This window comes from Microcebus murinus, chromosome 12, assembly GCF_040939455.1.
Source record: "Microcebus murinus isolate Inina chromosome 12, M.murinus_Inina_mat1.0, whole genome shotgun sequence".
Classification (NCBI taxonomy): domain Eukaryota; kingdom Metazoa; phylum Chordata; class Mammalia; order Primates; family Cheirogaleidae; genus Microcebus; species Microcebus murinus.
In genome coordinates, this window is record NC_134115.1 from 37,870,264 (window position 1) to 37,888,240 (window position 17,977).

General features: G+C 35.8%; 1 protein-coding gene across 40 annotated transcripts in view; it reads right to left on the minus strand.

The window, feature by feature from the left end:
* The window catches only part of PTPRD (protein tyrosine phosphatase receptor type D), a 2,082,753-nt gene that overhangs the window by 1,467,372 nt on the left and 597,404 nt on the right, over positions 1–17,977 (minus strand). For all 40 annotated transcript variants that reach the window (XM_076008727.1, XM_076008702.1, XM_076008696.1 and 37 more), the window contains one exon: positions 2,691–2,799. The gene's annotated coding sequence lies outside the window, so the exon portion shown is untranslated. The remainder of the gene's footprint in view (positions 1–2,690; positions 2,800–17,977) is intronic.

The window sequence follows — 17,977 nt, forward strand, 5'->3', positions numbered from 1 at the left end:
AAAAGAGAAGTAAAGAATGTAAATTATTTTGAAATTACAGCTCTTTTGCTCTAATTATGGGTCACAATTTTATAAGGGCACACAGTGATAATGGATGGTACTCATATCCAAAGACCTAGGGCGGGAGTCAAATACTCAGTCTACAGGAAAAATACAGGAGAATTGCTATGAGATAAAGCAGCCTTTAGGAATACTCAGAAATATCCAGCTTAGGGCTGGGAACACCAGGGAGTCCTCCTAAAAAAGACACATGAATCAGTCTTCAAGGAAGAAAGGAAAGTCAGACGTCAACACTGGATACAGAGTTTAAGATACCTGTGGTTCATTTGGTATATTGATCTAGTATACAACTATAGTGTAGGTTTGGTTAGAGTTATAGATTTGTGAATATAGAAGCCAAGTATATAAGGGCTATCATACACATAGAATATACAAGAATAAGCACAGGAATGGACTTAGAAATCACAGTCTATGGGGAAAATAGTCTGAGAAAAAGATTGCTATCAATATTTTTTTTTACAAAGTTTATTGTCAAAATGAATTTCACATAAGATAGTAGTGTTTTATTTCTTTCTTTCTTTTTTTTTTCCCTGAGATGGCTGGTCTGAAAATCTGGGGTCAAGCAATGCTCCCAGCTCAGCCACCAGAAAAGCTGAGATTATGGATCTGTGCCACTAGGCTCAGCTGTTTGGGATTTAATATAAATAAATGTATAACTTATTCATGTGTCACTGACATTGAATAAATTTAAAAAGAATTGCATAAAAAAAGCAATAAAACAAAAGTAACTTTCAGGATTCGATGAACAATATATTCCTAATTATGATTTCTTATATGATGATTTAATTTTTTGTTAAAAATGCAGCAACATTTATAAAGTTTAAGTGTATGATTAAAGGTAGTATAACTTAGTATATCAGATTGACTATTTTGCCTAAGCGTGAAATAAATATATTAGTATTTAAATGTGTGGAATGTATGCCATTTATAGTTTTCCACAAAATGACAAGGAGAGTAACTTGTACATTTATCCATTAGAACAGATATAAGTGAGTGTAACTTGTACATTTATCCATTACAACAGATCAAATTTAACTATTATAAATACTGAGAACATTTCTTCATAGTTGCCCTTAAAGGCCTTACTCCAACTCCATTCCTTTTCAGAGACTTACACATTTACTAAATTGGAATTATTATCTTGACTCTCCTAAACTCTCATTTACTTATAAGAAAAAAGACTTAAGTAAAAATTTATATAAACTTTATTTTTATATAAATACATGATTTGACTACACTTCTGTATTGTATCTTGATTTTTAATCCTTCTAGAAAGTGATTATTTTTCATGATCTTATTCTTCCATATCCTTATTATGAAAAAATTCAATGACTTAATTTTCAAAAATGTTTCTGATTATAGAATATCCCTCATGAACACAGAAAAATAAAGTTAAAATGAAATAAAATTATTTTATATTGATATTTTTCCTTTTATATCTTTTTCCTCTACACACACAAATGTTTATCCTATAAAGATATTTTAATCGGCTTTTTAAAATTTAAATATGCTTTTTCTTCTTTCATGTTATAAGTATACTTCTAAAGCATGTGTTTTAATAGTTCTATAGAATTTAACTATTTGAAAAAATAATATTTTTTAATGAATTCTATAAAATTTCATCTTTGGGCCATTTAAATATTTCACTACTGTTAAAACAGACTGTAAGAAACACCATTTTAAGTGCTTTTAGACATTCCCAATTATTTTCTCACATTAAATCACTAGATATAAAATTGCTGTGGAGTAGGGATTAAGGCATTTGATAAATAGACCAAATTCTTATTGCACATTCATGTATCCTTTCTATAGTACTTGCTCTAGTAGTATTGATTAGTTTAGCTTCTTTACTAGTCTCTGAAAGTACGGAAGGCAGAGAATTTTTGTGAATTACACGAGACGTGTGTAGGCCTCATAATGTATAAAGAATTGTTTAAAAAATTGTATGATATTTAGCTCCCATTCCCTAAACTAATAATCTGTTACTCAATTCAGCTTACAAAAGTTTCATATTAATGCCTGTACATGATGTGATGAATATATTCTGGCTATAGACTCCAGAAGGTACAAACTCAGGGAGGATCACAATTGGGGTTGGCGTCAGTGATCTTATCTCTTTTACCTTTAAGACCAGAAATCAAGTAGTCTTTTGAGTTATTGGATTATCTACTTGCCCTAATTGTCTGACTCTGGAAGTGACAAAATTTAGGGTCCTCAAGGGTAAGTACCTGCCATTAAGAAGGCACGAAACAATGTGCTAGTCAAAATGCTTAATTGTAACTCTGGTTTCCCGCTCTTGATTACTACTAGAAATAGTCTCCCCGCTTATGAAGTTTCATCTTCTATTTTACTTATAGCTCAGGCATTCTAATCTGCAGTTCAGAAGAGAATCCATTCATGGTTACCTTTTCTATAACATGAAGTTAGGAGGGGGAAAAAAAGCATGCACTGACCTTAAAGAGAGTTTCAAATTTTAAAATTGTAATCTTTTAAAGAAGTGCTATGTCTTAGTATTGTGAATGGGGAAAAGGGTTGATGGAGTTATGAATTATGAATTCCGTGGATAAAGTCAGAAAGACGCATCCCTGGTGTCAGGGGAGAACTAGTCACTTCAGCTATACTGAACTCACCTGGAGCCGAAGCCCATCACTTCCCTCAACGCTGGTGCCAACATGCTGTCAGTCAGACACCGTTAACTGGAATGTCACAGGCCAGAAACTGCTTGCCTTTTATTCCTACCTGGAACAAAACATAGTGTCAGTCATTTTTTTTTTCATGTTCCTTGAAGCATAGTAAGATATTCATTATGTTATCTTTTCCTGTCACATTAGATACTCATTTATCAGAATGCTCAACACAAAGGAAAGAAGTGTAAACTCTTCACCTCTATAATTTACACCCCAGTGATTAATATAGCACCTGTATAAGTCAAAGGGACCATCTATATTTTATCTCCTATAAAATGGTCCTTATAAAAGGTGATTTGAGTGCAATCCATTCTTATCCATTCGGTTTAAGTAATTGATGTGTTAATTTAGAAAGCCATTTTCTATATATTGTCCTTGGAGACTGTAAATCAAAATACATTTTTAAACCCAAGAAGATAACGCTGAAAATATTTCATTTTTTTGAATTCCTTTTTAACCATGAAAAGGAATCTCAGTAGGAAACAGAATTTAATAATGCAATTCCATTAGTTTTTATGCCTGTGCTATTTTATATTCCCCAACTAGTGAAAAACTGGTGAATAACACTGGTGTTTCCTCAAATACACTAGAGTGTCATGTTGCCGCTATGGAACTTATGATCAAAATAGACAATTTGACCACAAGATGAAATCGTAGACTCAGCAGAAACCTTAGAGCTGGGTTGCTTGTATGAATGGGATGTGCCAGGCAGGATCTTTCACTACTCACAAATAAAGCCACTTGACCTGCACTGCTCTTAGCCTTGAACCAGTTTGGTGTACAGTTGGGTGGCTTAAGGAGCTCTAGCTAAACATGCAAGAGATGCAGCAACACACCCATCTTGTTGCAGATTGTCCAGCATTTGCTCTGCCTTTGCCTTTTCCCTCCCTTCCCCAGGATTTGGAGTTGGACTCTGAACTGAATCTCACAATAGAGCCCCTTTCAGCCTTCTTCTGAAATTCATATTTCTTTCATGCCATTCTGGAATCCACTTCATCTCCTTCATTCTTTCTGCTACTGCCACAATAGATTTTAATCAGATCTCACTTCGATAATAACTTCTTGAACATGGATCTGGTGCCAGCTAAACACAGATGGCACTTCCAAATTAGGATAATTGGAGGAGAGCTTAATAAAGAAGCTATTTACAAAAGTGCAGGCGGTATGTAAGGAAACCACAAGGGAAGGTGTGATAGAGTTGGTACCAACCCTAGACTTGCAGGCATCAGGGCAATGAGCAGTTACGGCCATGCAGAAGGGGTCAGATATACAGAAAGGACCTCCAGGGAAGGAGTAGTGATATTTGCTTGTGAGTCACAGGTTGCACATGACGACAGCACAGAAGGAAGCCTGAGGACAAACCACTCTGATCTTCTTTCCCTCTGGATTTCTGCCTAGATTACCATGGGGCAAACCACACTGGAAGCCTGAGTATGTGGTGACCTGTTGATCCATTTCAGCCAGGCTACTTTCCTGGATCAGAGAGTAGGATGGAGAAAGATAAAGAATGAATCTACAAGGGGAAATAGAAGAGATCCAGCAAACACTCTTATTCATAGTTAAGAGCATGGGATTTGGAATCAGGTTTGAGTTCTAGGTCTAATTGATGCATAATCCTAGACAAGTCACTCAACTTTTATAATTTCTCAATATCATTCTCTGTATAACAGAGATAACATGTACTTCCAAATTTTATCATTAGATTAAATGGCATAACATACCTAGAACACAATCCTACTGAGTACATGATATTAGCATTAGTGGCAGTAGCTCTCCTCTCAAATTACAAAAACAAATCAATGCAGACAAATATGCTCCAGTCATGCTGGACCCTTCTTTACTTGTTCTAACAGACCATGTATTTTCAAACTTGTGTACTTTCGTAAGTGCCGCTCCCTCTGCTTAGAATTATTTCTCTCCCCATCTCAAACCTATTTTGCCTAGAAAAACTATTTTATAATGCATGAAATGACTGAAGGCTTTCCCCAACTATTTTTTATTATATTTATTTGCCCCTTTCTCCTTTGCTCCCTCCCTCCCAGTCCTGTCCTCTTTCCAACTCTTTATCAAAGTGGCCATTCTTTTTTCTGTTCATCCATGGCACACAATACTCCACAAGACAATTAGACCATGTCTGGCTTCCTGTTTGACTATGAGCTTCTTGAGGGAAGAGAGGGGCTGTGTGTCTGAACAGATTTGTATCCTCAGAAGGTGAGTTACTGCCAGGTTCTTAGTGATATTCGATAAATCTGAAGTGAATAAATGAATGTGCATTTCTAGATTAATCCCATTACAATGTAATAAAAGGGTTCAGTAACTTCTTTCCTCTTTGCCCAAAGGGCAAATCAGCCTATGACAACTGGTCCATGATGAGAAGTAGGACTGTCATGGAAAGTCAAGAAAACTCAGCAGAAGAGGTCCCAAAGGAAAATCCAAGCACCTTTCTAATTTTTCTCTGGACAGTCTCGATGGATTCACGTCACTTATTTCAAGGTTGCAAAAAGCACTAGAACTAATTGATTTCAAGCAGAAAATGAGCATTAACTAAAGAGCTAACTAAGACAGCACCTCTATGTACCTAATATATTTGAGTGATTAAAAAAAAGTTGAATTACCAGTATCTTCTCAATGAGTACCCAAAGTCCTCCCCTGCAATTGTTAAAAATACTTATTCTGTTTTGTGAAAAGGTAATAAATTCCCAGGATTCATGAATCTAAGCCACACAAAATAGTATATAGGACATTACCCTCATCCCTGCCTCCATCCTCATTTCCAACCCAACGAAACCACACTTATTGGAATCTGTGTGTTCTTGCAAACTTTCCTTCTGAAAAATACAAGTACATGCATATGTATATTTTTACCTCCTTTTGAAAAATTGCATCCTTTATCCACTATCATAAATGTTGCATTTTTTCATATAAAGTAAATTAGAGGTGTTTAGTATCACTAAATAAAGAGCATCTTCATCATCTTCATTATTTTTAACTTCATGTCTATTGTTTTGATACAACATGAATTATTTAACCAGAAGTCCCCCCAAATTGATTTTTTTTTTTTGAGACAGGATCTTGCTCTGTTGCTGGTGCTAGAGTGCAGTGGTGTCGTCATAGCTCACTGCAACCTCAACCTCCTGGGCTCAAGCCATCTTCATACCTTGGGCTTCCAAAGTGTTAGTATTGCAGGCATAAGCCACCATACCTGGCCCCTAAGTTTGATTTTTTAAAACTCTTGTGCTATTATTAAAGAGGCAATAGTAAAAAAAAATGCATATATTAATATCTAAGAGGTACATCTATAGGATAAATTCCTATACAGGTGAGGAGGTCAAAGGGCAAAGGTATTTGTAATTTTTAGATATAGTGCCTAATTTCCTTCCTTGAAAATCAAACCAATTTGTGCTCTCACCAGCAATCTATGAGACTGCGTATGTGGGCAGACTTCTGGATTTTTACAAACCTGACAGGTAAAAAGAAAAATTATATCAATGTCATATTTTAGTTAGCATTTTAAAAAATTATGAGGTAGGTCGAACATCTTTTCATAACATTTAGGGGATATTTGTGTATCTTTCTGTGAAACGTCGTCTGTTAATACCCTTTGCCATTTTTTAATTCCTACTGCAACTTATAGCATTATTTGCTATCCTATTTTAAAAACTGAAGCAAAGCTATTAACTACATCAGCAAAATATGTCTCTATGCTTTGAGGGTTTCTTTTAAGCTTTTGTCCCCAAGCTTCTTTTCTTGCAATCCTGCTAAACATCTCAAAGAGGTCCCACAGTGCCCTCTGGTGGCATCATTCTCTATTGCATCTTTCCTGTAAGAACTCTTGGGGAAAAAGCTGCAGGTGGATACAGCTTGTTAGCCGAGTCTTCCTTAGCCTCTAAGTCTACTCAAGTCTTGTTGGTCCTGAGACAATACGAAAACACAACTACACCAAAAGTGAAGAAACATTAGAGCTAATGCAACCCTTAAGGAACCAGATTAGTGCCTGGAACTTGGGTGTTCTCATACGCAGAATTTACTTTCTTCCCAGTTGCTTTAAAAGATGACCTTAGAATATTTTGTCAATGGGCTGCAGTACAGCCTTGTTCTAGTCGTCAGGCTCTACTTCATTCTTCCCAGCATGGCAGTAAAAATAAAAAAGCTATCATTACTCTCTGGAATTCTGAGAATTAAAATTATCACAAGGTTTCGCATCTTGTGCAGGATGCAAGGCTGGTTCAACATATATGAATCTATAAACGTAATTCACCACATAAATAACAACAAAAATAAAGACCATATAATTCTCTCAATAGATGCAAATAAAGCATTTGACAAAATCCAGCACACCTGTATGATAAAAACTCTTAACAAAATAGGCATAGACAGGACATACCTTAAGATTATTAAGGCAGTATATGATAAATCCACAGCCAATATCATACTAAATGGGGAAAAATTGAAAACATTCCCACTTAGGACTGCAACCAGACAAGGTTGCCCACTATCTTCACTTCTATTCAACATAGTGTTGCAAGTCCTTCCCAGAGCAATCAGACAAGAGAGGGGAATTAAGGGTGTCCAAATGGGGGCAGAAGAGGTCAAACTCTCACTCTTTGCTTACGATATGCTATTATATCTAGAAGGTCCCAAGGATTCATCCAAGAGACTCCTGGAATTGACAAATGAATTCAGTAAAGTCTCAGGATACAAATTGATGCACACAAATCAGTGGCATTCATATACACCAATAACAGTCAAGCCCCAAATCAAAGACACAACACCTTTCACAACAGCATCAAAGAAAATTAAATATTTAGGAATACATTTAATAAAAAAGGTGAGAGATATACAGGGAGAACTATCAAACACTGAGAAAAGAAACTGTAGAAGATGTAAACAGATGGAAATTGCTACCATGCTCATGGATTGGTAGAATCTATATTGTTAAAATGTCCATGTTACCTAAAGTGATCTACAGAAATAATGCAATCCCTATCAAAATATACCACTGTAATTTTTTACAGATTCAGAAAAAATAATTCTATGCCACATCTGGAACCAGAGAAGACCTCATATGGCCAAAGCAATCTTAAGCAAAAAGAACATATTGGGAGGCATCAGTCTACCAGACTTCAAACTTTACTACAAGGGTATAGTAACCAAAACAGCATGTAACTGGCACAAGAATAGAGCTATAGACCTTTGGAATAGGACAGAGATCCCAGATATAAAACCATCCTCATATTGTCATCTAATCTTCAAAAAATCAGACAAAAATATACATTGGGAAGATGAATCTCTAGTCAAAAAGTGGTGCTGGGAAAACTGTATATCTGTATGCAGAAGACTGAAACTGGACCCCCATCTCTCACCTCTCACAAAAAATCAACTCACAATGTATAACAGACTTAAACTTAAGGCATGAAACCTTAAGATTTCTAGAAGAAAATGTTGGGAAAACTCTCATAGAAAAAGCATTTATGAAGATGACCCCCAAAGCAAGCACAGCAAGAACAAAAATAAATAAATGGGACCTGATCAAATTAAAAAGCTTCTGCATAGCCAAAGAAACTATCATTACAGTGAATAGACAACCTATAAAATGGGAGAAAATATTTGTGTTCAACACATCCAATAAAGGGCTGATAATAAGAATCTATATAGAACTTAAAATCAACAAGAAAAAAATCAAACAACCCCATCAATAAATAGGCAAAAGACATGAACAGAAGCTTTTCAAAAGACAACAGAATGGTCAACCAACATATAAAAAATGCTCAACATCTTTAATCATTAGGGAAATGCAAATCAAAACCACAATGAGATATCACCTAACTCCAGTGAGAATGGCCTTTATCCAAAAGTCCCAAAATAACAAATCCTGTGGATGTGAAGAGATTGGAACACTCTTACACTGCTGATGGTACTGCAAATTAGCACAACCCCTGTGGAAAATTTAGAGACACCCCAAAGAGCTAAAAATAGAAATACCATTTGATCCAGCAATCCCACTACTAGGCATTTTTTTCTCAAAGGAAAAAAAAAGACATCCTATAATAAAGACATTTGCACTTGAATGTTTATGGCAGCACAATTCAGAATTGCAAAGATGTGGAAACAACTCAAGTGTCCATCAATACATGAGTGGATTAATAAAATGCAGTATGTATATATAGCATGGAATACTACTCAATTACAAAAAACAATGGTGATCTAGCTTCTCTTATATCATCCTGGATAGAGCTTGAGCCCATCCTTCAAGGTGAGAGATCACAAGAATGGAAAAATAAGCACCAAATATATTTGCCAACAAATTGGTACTAACTGATCAACACTAAGATGCTCACATGTAGTAATATTCATTGATTGACAGTCAGTGGGGTGGGAGGGTAAACTCACAACTAATGGATGCGGTACACACTGTATGGGGGAAGGTCATGCCTCTAGCCCTGGCTTGGGCGAAGCAAAGGCATTACTTGTAACCAAAATATGTGTACCCCCATAACATCCTGAGATAAACTAAAAATCATTTGATTTTTTAAAAATAAAACAGTTTTGGCCAACACATTAATGATAACACTGTTTCTTATATTTGGGATAGCAATACAGTACACCGATACTTGTATATGTGCAAGCTGTGTATGCAGATACATTTCCACTCCTTATTTCAACAGGTTAAATAAGAAAAAATATTGACAATGAAAAAAAAGCCACAAGGTCAAATTAGTCAGAAGCTAGAAGTTCATTAATTCATTCATTCCACAGACATCTGCAATACTATGTGTAGTATTTGATGCTGGTGATTTTTTTCATTGATAAAAGTAGACAGAAGTCTTCATACAACTTTGTAGTTGGAGGAGACAAATAGTAAACATGTAATTGAGCAATATATTATACATTAGAAGAAATGGCTTTGTGACTGTGAAGATCATGTATTTTAATTTAAAATAGAAAAAAAAAGTAAGCCCTTCAAGAAAGAGACAAATTCTTATTTGCAGGAGGTACATAGTAGTTAAATTATGTGATTCTCAAGAGGAAGAGCCTTCTAGGAAGTGGAAACAGTCTTAAGGGCATAGCATGCTTGCTAAGTGTAGTGAACACCTGAAAGATCCACATTCAGAATTAAAGAACCTTTACTCTTAGCTGCTGGGAGAGCTGCTGCCAGCTGGAGCTCTCATCCCACTCTGGAAGGAAATTGCTCTAAGCTAGCCATGCTACTTCACCAACGTTGCTATCAAGGGTGGCCTGCACCCAATGACTGGTGGATATGGACTAGAACAGCCTGGTCTGTTAGGAACAAGACAGAAACGCTTCCCATGGTGTTATCTGAGGCCATTGTTGAGATTGCACTGCAGCCCATCTTCTGTTTGTCCATTCCTGCTTTGTTACCTTCTCTTTCACAGATGTTGATCCCCACCAACACTCGTTGTAAACTTACAGCAGGCTAATCTGTGTCTCAGTCAACTTATTTGAGGAACAACAAGGTGTCCAGTCTGCAGCTGACAACTGGGTACAACATTCATTCATTCTTTTTTGATAATTTTTTTGAGCATTATTATATGCTAGCACAAATTTGGGGGCTTAAAATACAGCAATAAAGAAAAAAGTGCACACAATTTGCTATCCGTATGGAGGCCTTCATTATAGAAGACAACAATAATAAAAATACATTGCACATAACAGCAACAAATGCTAAGAAGAAAAAACAGCAAAAGTGTATAAAGTAAGAAGCAGAGAAACAATAAAGGCGGCTACTTATTGCAACAATCTAGAAAAGAGATGAATGTGACTTGGATAAGAGCAGAAGCAGTGGAAGTGGTGAGAAGTAGCTACCATATGAATATATTTGAAGGTAAAGACGACAGGATTTGCGGACAGATTCAAAGTGGGTTATTAGGAGAAAGAGAGAGAAAGCGTAACTCCCTGGTTTTGGATCTGAGCAACAGGAAAAGTGGCCTTATCATTTGCTCAGATAAAGAGGACTACCCAGATAGTAGCTCCGGGGCAGCAGGGGCAGTTATTAAGAGATCCATTGTGGAGATGTCAATTTCAATGTGTCTATTAGGCATTCAAATGAATATATCAAATAGGAAGCTGGGTAAAGAAATCTGAGAATCAGGAGAAAAAATAATCCTGGAAGTGTAAATTTAGAAGTCATTAGAATATAGGTAGCATTAAAGTATTGAGATCATCTGTGATCATCAAAGCATGCTTAGGGAAGAAAAGAGGTCTAAGGACTGGAAACCTCGAGTACACCAACTTTTAGAGACTGGGGACATGGAGATAAACCAGGAAAGGAGAATAAAATGGAGATGCTAGTAAGATATGAAGGGAAGTTAGAGAGTGGTGTCCCAGAACCCAACTGAAAACAGCAGTTCAAAGAAAAGACAGCGTTGTACTGTGTCAAATGTTGCAGTTCAGTCACACAAGATGAAGATTGGGACTTGCACATTGTATTTACAATGTAGAGCTCATGGGTGACCACCACAAGATGTTTTAGTGAGATGAGAGGATGCCAGATTGTAAAGTAATTAAGATGCTTTAAGAGGGGAGAAATTAAAGAACATACATATATTATTTTCATACACAAATATTAATAGAACATTAAAACTAACCAAATTTATGTCAAAAGGCAACCCTTAATACATTTTCAGAAATTGAAATCCTATAGACCATGTTCTCTGACCATGATGGAGATAAGTTAAAAATCAGAAAACAAAAGATAAGCACACACACAAAAATAAATCAATATACATCTGGAAACCTAAAAACACATTTGTGAACAATCAAAGAACTATTATTGTAACTTAATAATAATACTACAAACTGAATGATAAGAAACCTAATACATATCAGAGGTGTAAGGATCCAAAAGGTTTCAAGTTCTGTCCTGCTTCACTTTTATAGGCTGGGTACAGCAGAGTGGTTAAAAATTCTGCCATGCGTACAAAATCACTATCTTGTACCGTCTTGCTAAAATAATTTGACTACGTGCTTATCTTCCTCACTAGACAGCAAGCATCTTAAATGCAACTACTTACTCATCTTGGCCATCTTTGGCACTTAACAAAATACCTAGGGTATGAGTGGTGCTCAATTCACATTTATTTAATGAATAGATGAATTTGTGGACAATGAACCATATTACAATATGATAAGGATAATTGAGAGACGTACAAAGCACTTTGTATGGCTGAAAACGCCTAGCTTAGTGAGTGGCACGTACAATGTCATAAGTTAAATTGTGTTAATTATTAATAAAAAATGAACTTCCTTTTCAAAGTAGCTGCAATAATAAACTTTCAGAATGAGTGCAGAGTTCAATAGCTGCTTATCAGTCCCCAAAAGGGATCCACTTCTGAGGCTAGCTGTGATTTTTTTTTTTGTCTGGATCTTACCAAGGTACACTCTTGCTGTTAAAAGGAAACATACCCTTTTCCTTATTGCAGGCCTCCAGGTTAGTAAATCCCCAAGCCCCCTGCATAAACACTGGCTTCCAGGAGTGCAGCTTGACCAATGGAAAGACTGGGAAGGATCTCACAAAATACCGAAATCCACCAATGGAGTAATAGACATATATAAGCTCTAAAGCCACAATATTTTTTCCAATCCATGCCTGGATCATCATCAAGAGGTTTTTCCACAAAATTAAAGCAAAAACTCATTTGAGTTCCATCCAGCTTAAAATATGTTTTAATTGAAGCACAATGTTATGTGAAGCAGAACTATGAATATGTGCTGACTCATATCATTTTTATAAAGCAAATGACAGAATGATTTATATATATTAAAATCCTGATTTTAGAAGCCATGCATAGAGTTATTTGCTTATGAAGATCAGAAAATGCTTGAGAAAATAAAATGAGACTTTTATCCCAAGAGCCCAAAAGTGCCACAGAAGAAATTATTTTTTTCTTATAAAAAATGACTTGGATGAACACTTCCCTTTATCACGTATTTCTACATGTAGAACAGGCTTGTTAAGTACAGTGAGTAGTTCTCAATTATATAAATACCCCCATTTAGCTTTCAACAAGGTACATTGGAATAATGGCAAACTTTAGGTGTCCAAATCCTTTACTAGTTATATTTAACATATGCTCTAGGGATGACAATACAATAAAAAAAATACCATGGTGTGCAGCTAGTGAGAGGTCAAGTTAGATTTTCATTCTGTTTCTTGGTGCTAAGAACTAAAATACTTGAAGATAGTACTGCTGTGAATATTTCATCTTCCAAGAGATTTTTCCCCCAAATGTGTGAAATTAAATAAATTATCTGTGCACATAGATTCAAGTAATGTGCCTATCAAGGTTATTTCATTAAATTGGCCATCCCTGAGAATGAATATATATATCTCCCCAGATAGAACAAATCAAAAAAAGATGGCATTACAGGGAGAAAACCATTAGGAGGGAACTTCACCAGTCTGGAGGTAACCTGTGAGTTACTTTGCTGCAGGAATATCCTGCCAACAAAAGATTTTTTTTTTTTCCCTTGACTTTACTAAGAAGGGGGATAGATGGAAAAGAAAAGTAAAAATGGATAAAGAGAGGAAAAAGAGATAAAGTTTAGAGCACATGGAGTAGTCAAGATTTTAACTGCTGATGGTAAAATGTGTTACTGCCTGTTAGTGTTGTCCTGCTCATTATTCAAGACTATTCAAAGTCACCTTCCTTATGAAGGTGAGACTACTTGCCAGAAAGCACAGTTTTGCTCTGTTTACACTATATTTATACTTATAAATTGCAATGTTATTCTCTATCAACACTACTCTGTCACATTTTGAAACAAAATAAAATAAAATGTAGTATCTTCCCTCATTAGATTGGGATGTTCGAGGAAGAGAACTACATTCCCTTATTGCTGCCACTCTTTTCTTCCAAAATCTGCCCTCCTCCCACTTGACCCCAATACCAAACATCATGCCTTAAAAATAAGAAGCCCTATTGAATGTTCAATGAAGAAATGACTGAAGAAAGTTTTTAAAATATAAATGATAAAGGAGAATAAAAGTAAAATTTAGAAGTTAAGTTAAAAGTTCAATAGCCATGCACTTACACCTCTTTCTCTTCGGTGATTGGCTTATGTATCTGATAAAATACTCTGCTAAACATTTTCCAAAGCTAGAATTTTAAGGGCAAGTGTGCAATTTTATCTAAGTAATTTCTATAGTCCAATGGCAATAACTTCAGAAAATGTCAAAAAGAGGTGAGAGTTATCAGCCTAAACCAAAAATCAATCAGGTAATACAAGATCTGATCTTAACAGCAGGTCCAAAGGTAGAAAGCATTGTAGAGAGAGAGATTTTATGACATTTGAGAGGATAGTTGCAAAGGAGATTTGGCAGTCATAGATATTAAAGGCTATTTGAAATAAAACTAAAACATTCAGTACCATTATCTAAATAACATTATAACTGATGAAATGATGCCATGGTGAGCCTAAAATTTCCATGGTGGGGTGAAGGTTATCTAATATGAGGAAAACAAGATGTTTAACAAGAACACTAGATGTATAACAAAAATTGTAAGAATTTCGTGTGTCTCAAAATCAGATAAATTTCAACCATAAAGGGGAAATTTGGAACGAATGATTTTCTGAGTTTTCTCCTCCATGATCTGTAGGAAATCTGCACTTAAGGTGTGTCATTGATTAATATTTATGAATTTCTCATTCCTTATATTTTGAGGAAAACGCTAGCTACTTTAAAACATTTTTCAGATATTTTTGAAATGAGACTAAAGCTCAGCATCTTCCACATTAGAGCTTCCTAACCTTTAACACATTTTAAGACTTAAACAATATATACCTTTCATTAAGTTTTTTTTTTTAAGAATTATCATATGAAAGCCACATTTTATGGTATTTTTAAACTTAGTTGATTTTATTAAGTAGCAATAATTTATTTATGTGGACAATCACCCCTATTTTCTTATGTCAGTATCCACGGGGACATTTTTTCTTTACACACTAGCTCTAGTTGGGAGTTAAGGATTTGTTTTCCTAGGGATAACTCTACCCTCATGTCCAAGGGAAAATCATATGCCCTAGGTTAAGCCAATCACTACATGCAGCCTCCTAGTCAGACTCAGAAGTAGATAATATTCTGAATCTCTAAACTTCCGTTGGAAACTCTGAGTAAAAACTGTGCTTTCTCATTCCTGACACATGAGAAAATAGTATATAATCCTGGGTCATGTCTCATTTTGAGACTAAGTGTGACTGATGCCAATACTCTGAAGAGCAAATAAAGGTTAAAAGAAAAAGAAAAAAAAAGAAATTGGATCTTTGGTGAACCCACTTGGTTACTGGGTAGTGGCTGATCTGAAGACAGTATTGGCACACAACGTCTCAGTTTTTAAAGTCAATAAATTTCCCTTTTTGTATAAGCCAGTGTGAACTTAGAGAAATAGTTTGGTTACCAAAAACTAAGTTTGACTCCTTATATAATTAAGGTCTCATTTAGTTATATTCACATCATCATCATAGCTCAGACTATGGATGTCAGACACATATTCTGTATCATTTTAGTTTTTTGTTTTGTTTTTTTATCCCAGTTGCCACTGTGACATCTATCACTGTGTAAACTGTGGCTGACCTTATGCTGACCTAACCAGATGATTTGTCTTGAACCCATGCTACACGTCTCTCATCTTCTTTCTGGGACTGCCATGTGACAGCTAGACTGGGATGCTGTGAAATATTGTTCAGCCACCACAGGTGTCAAATTTTGAATCACAGGCAGTTAATTTCTTAAGAGGCAAAACTCTGACAAATGAGCTAGGGAAGCTTGTGGAGAAATCTCTTTCCATTCTTTCCTTGGACCAACTATCTTAAGACCCATTTTATTTGGCTTTTAAGAAGAAGAAAGTAGAGGATCAATTTTTGATCCCATTTCTTGAATCCCTGGATCAATAATGCTTCTTTTTTATTCTATCCCCCTCTTCCTTTTCTCACAACATTTATCCATCATGTAGCATAGGCATGTGGGCCCAGATAACACTAGTAGCACAATCTTTTGTGCTAATTTCTAGGGACACTTGGTTAAGGTAGTTGCAACCAGGCTTAGCACTAGAAGGCAGACTCTAAGGATAGAATCCTGGATCTGGATTACTCACTGATCTGAAAGTAACATATGCCATTTCTGGTGGTAAATGGGCATGCATATGCATCACAAGAATGAAGAATTTTTACCCATAATTAAAACTAAATGTAGGACAGTGAAATATTAGCTGTATGTGGCCCTTAGTGGTACAGGGAGAATGAAAATTATAAAAAAGGTCTAGCATCTATTAATTGAATTAGAAGCTTTAAGAAAAAAGAAAGTAATAGGCTCAGGGCATTCATCTCCAATCCAAGGCAAGCTATAAAAGCCAGAGGCAGTTTTTGAAGATATTATCTCCTCGAATTGAAAGGCAGACGGTGCTAAAATCAGATCTGGGTTTTAATGACAAAGGTAGTAGAACTATAAAGGAGACTATCTAGCTTTGATAATTCTATGACAATGTCATGGCCCTTCTTGAAAAGCAGAACAAAACATGGGAAACTAAGTTTTAGGGAAGGGATATTTGAGTGGATGAGCCCGAAAATTTTGAACACCTGAATCCCTCTGAACCCTCTTGGATATCAAAAACGGCACTCTGCAACTTTGAGCAAAGTTTCATCTCCGCTGGTCCGGGGAATGTACACAGAAATTATCTGAGATAGATACTTCACAATATAATGTTATTCTTAAGAGCTCTCTCTGCAGCTGCTCTTTGCCTTCAGGCTAATAACCACGCTGGGATCCTCAGTACAGTTTGAGTGAAAAAATATAATTCTACTTCAGGAGGAGAAAGATTATAGACCGAAGGTATTGTAGCATTTAGTCAATATTTAGAGCAGGAAGCAAGATTAAACATCTGGGAGTCAATTGAGTTTATTGGACTAAGGTAGAGAAGCAATATAAGGATGAATATGAAGAGAATTTATTGACACACAGAACTTACTCATAATGTGAATTCAGTTTTTGGGCAGGAACACCTGGACCTGACCCAAATATGTGCATTGAGGTGACTCCTTGAAGCTTGTACATAATCACAGCCTACAGTAAAAGTAGTAGGGATGCTGGAACACTTTTTGGCAAAGTACTGAGGAAGGACAGAAGTTTAGGATGGTAGGGCAATAAGAATGGATTTACCAGATATGATCTGAGAACTCACCATTTGAAAGTCCTGGCCTTAAGAGAGCACAGAGGACTCAATCCTTTTAAAGCAGTGAAAAATTACATTGGTGCAAGAAGGTGAAAAAAACACAAAGGTCGCTGTATTCTGTAGTCTGGGCTAAAGATGGGAGATTACAGGGCTCCATAATATCAAGGAGGTAATAAGATTATAGCATATAAGAAGCCAGGTGATAGCACTTAATCAGAAGTAGATGTAAATATTATAATACTTAGCAATTCTGGATTAGCTATCATGGTGCCTTGACCCAGAGGCATTTTTTGTATTGACTGGTAGGATTGTAGTGTTCCCAGTGGTGAGATTTATATACAACTAATTCAACACTTCAGTGCACACATAGTAATAACATTCATCGGGTATTGAGCAGATGGGAGGGGGAGGAGTGGATGGATATATACATACCTAATGGTTATGGTGTGCACTGTTTGTGAGATGGACATGCTTAAAGCTCTGTCTTGCGTGGGGCAGAGTCAATATAAGTAACCCTAAGCTTTGTACTCCCATAATATGCTGAAATAAAAAAATAAGATTTATATGCAACTAAGATTTTGTCCAATTATAAAATTGGGGAAAAAATAGAGCAATGGTAGGAAGGTGGCTGACATCATTCATTGCAACGGAAAATAGTTATTTTTTACTTATTTTTGACAACCCAATTAGTTCATAGATTCCAAAGCCACATGATTGAATGGGAAGGCTTTTATTAAGAATTCTGCCATACCATTATCAATATATATATTAAATATTCCCTTCCCCAATGAATCCCAGGCATCATTTTGCCAGAATAACTACTCACTGGGGAAAGGTGAAAACCCAGGAATTTTTAATACTGTTAGAAATAGGATCTAACACAAAAAAATTAATTACTTGAAAACATTATCCTGTTTTATTCCAGTTAGAGTAAGGGCTTATGGAGTCCAGGGGATAAATTAAATTTGCCCTAAGTCCACTGCACAGTGTTTCTGGTATTTGCAGATCTATCTGGCAGTTATTTCCCTGAGAAAAATATGGAAA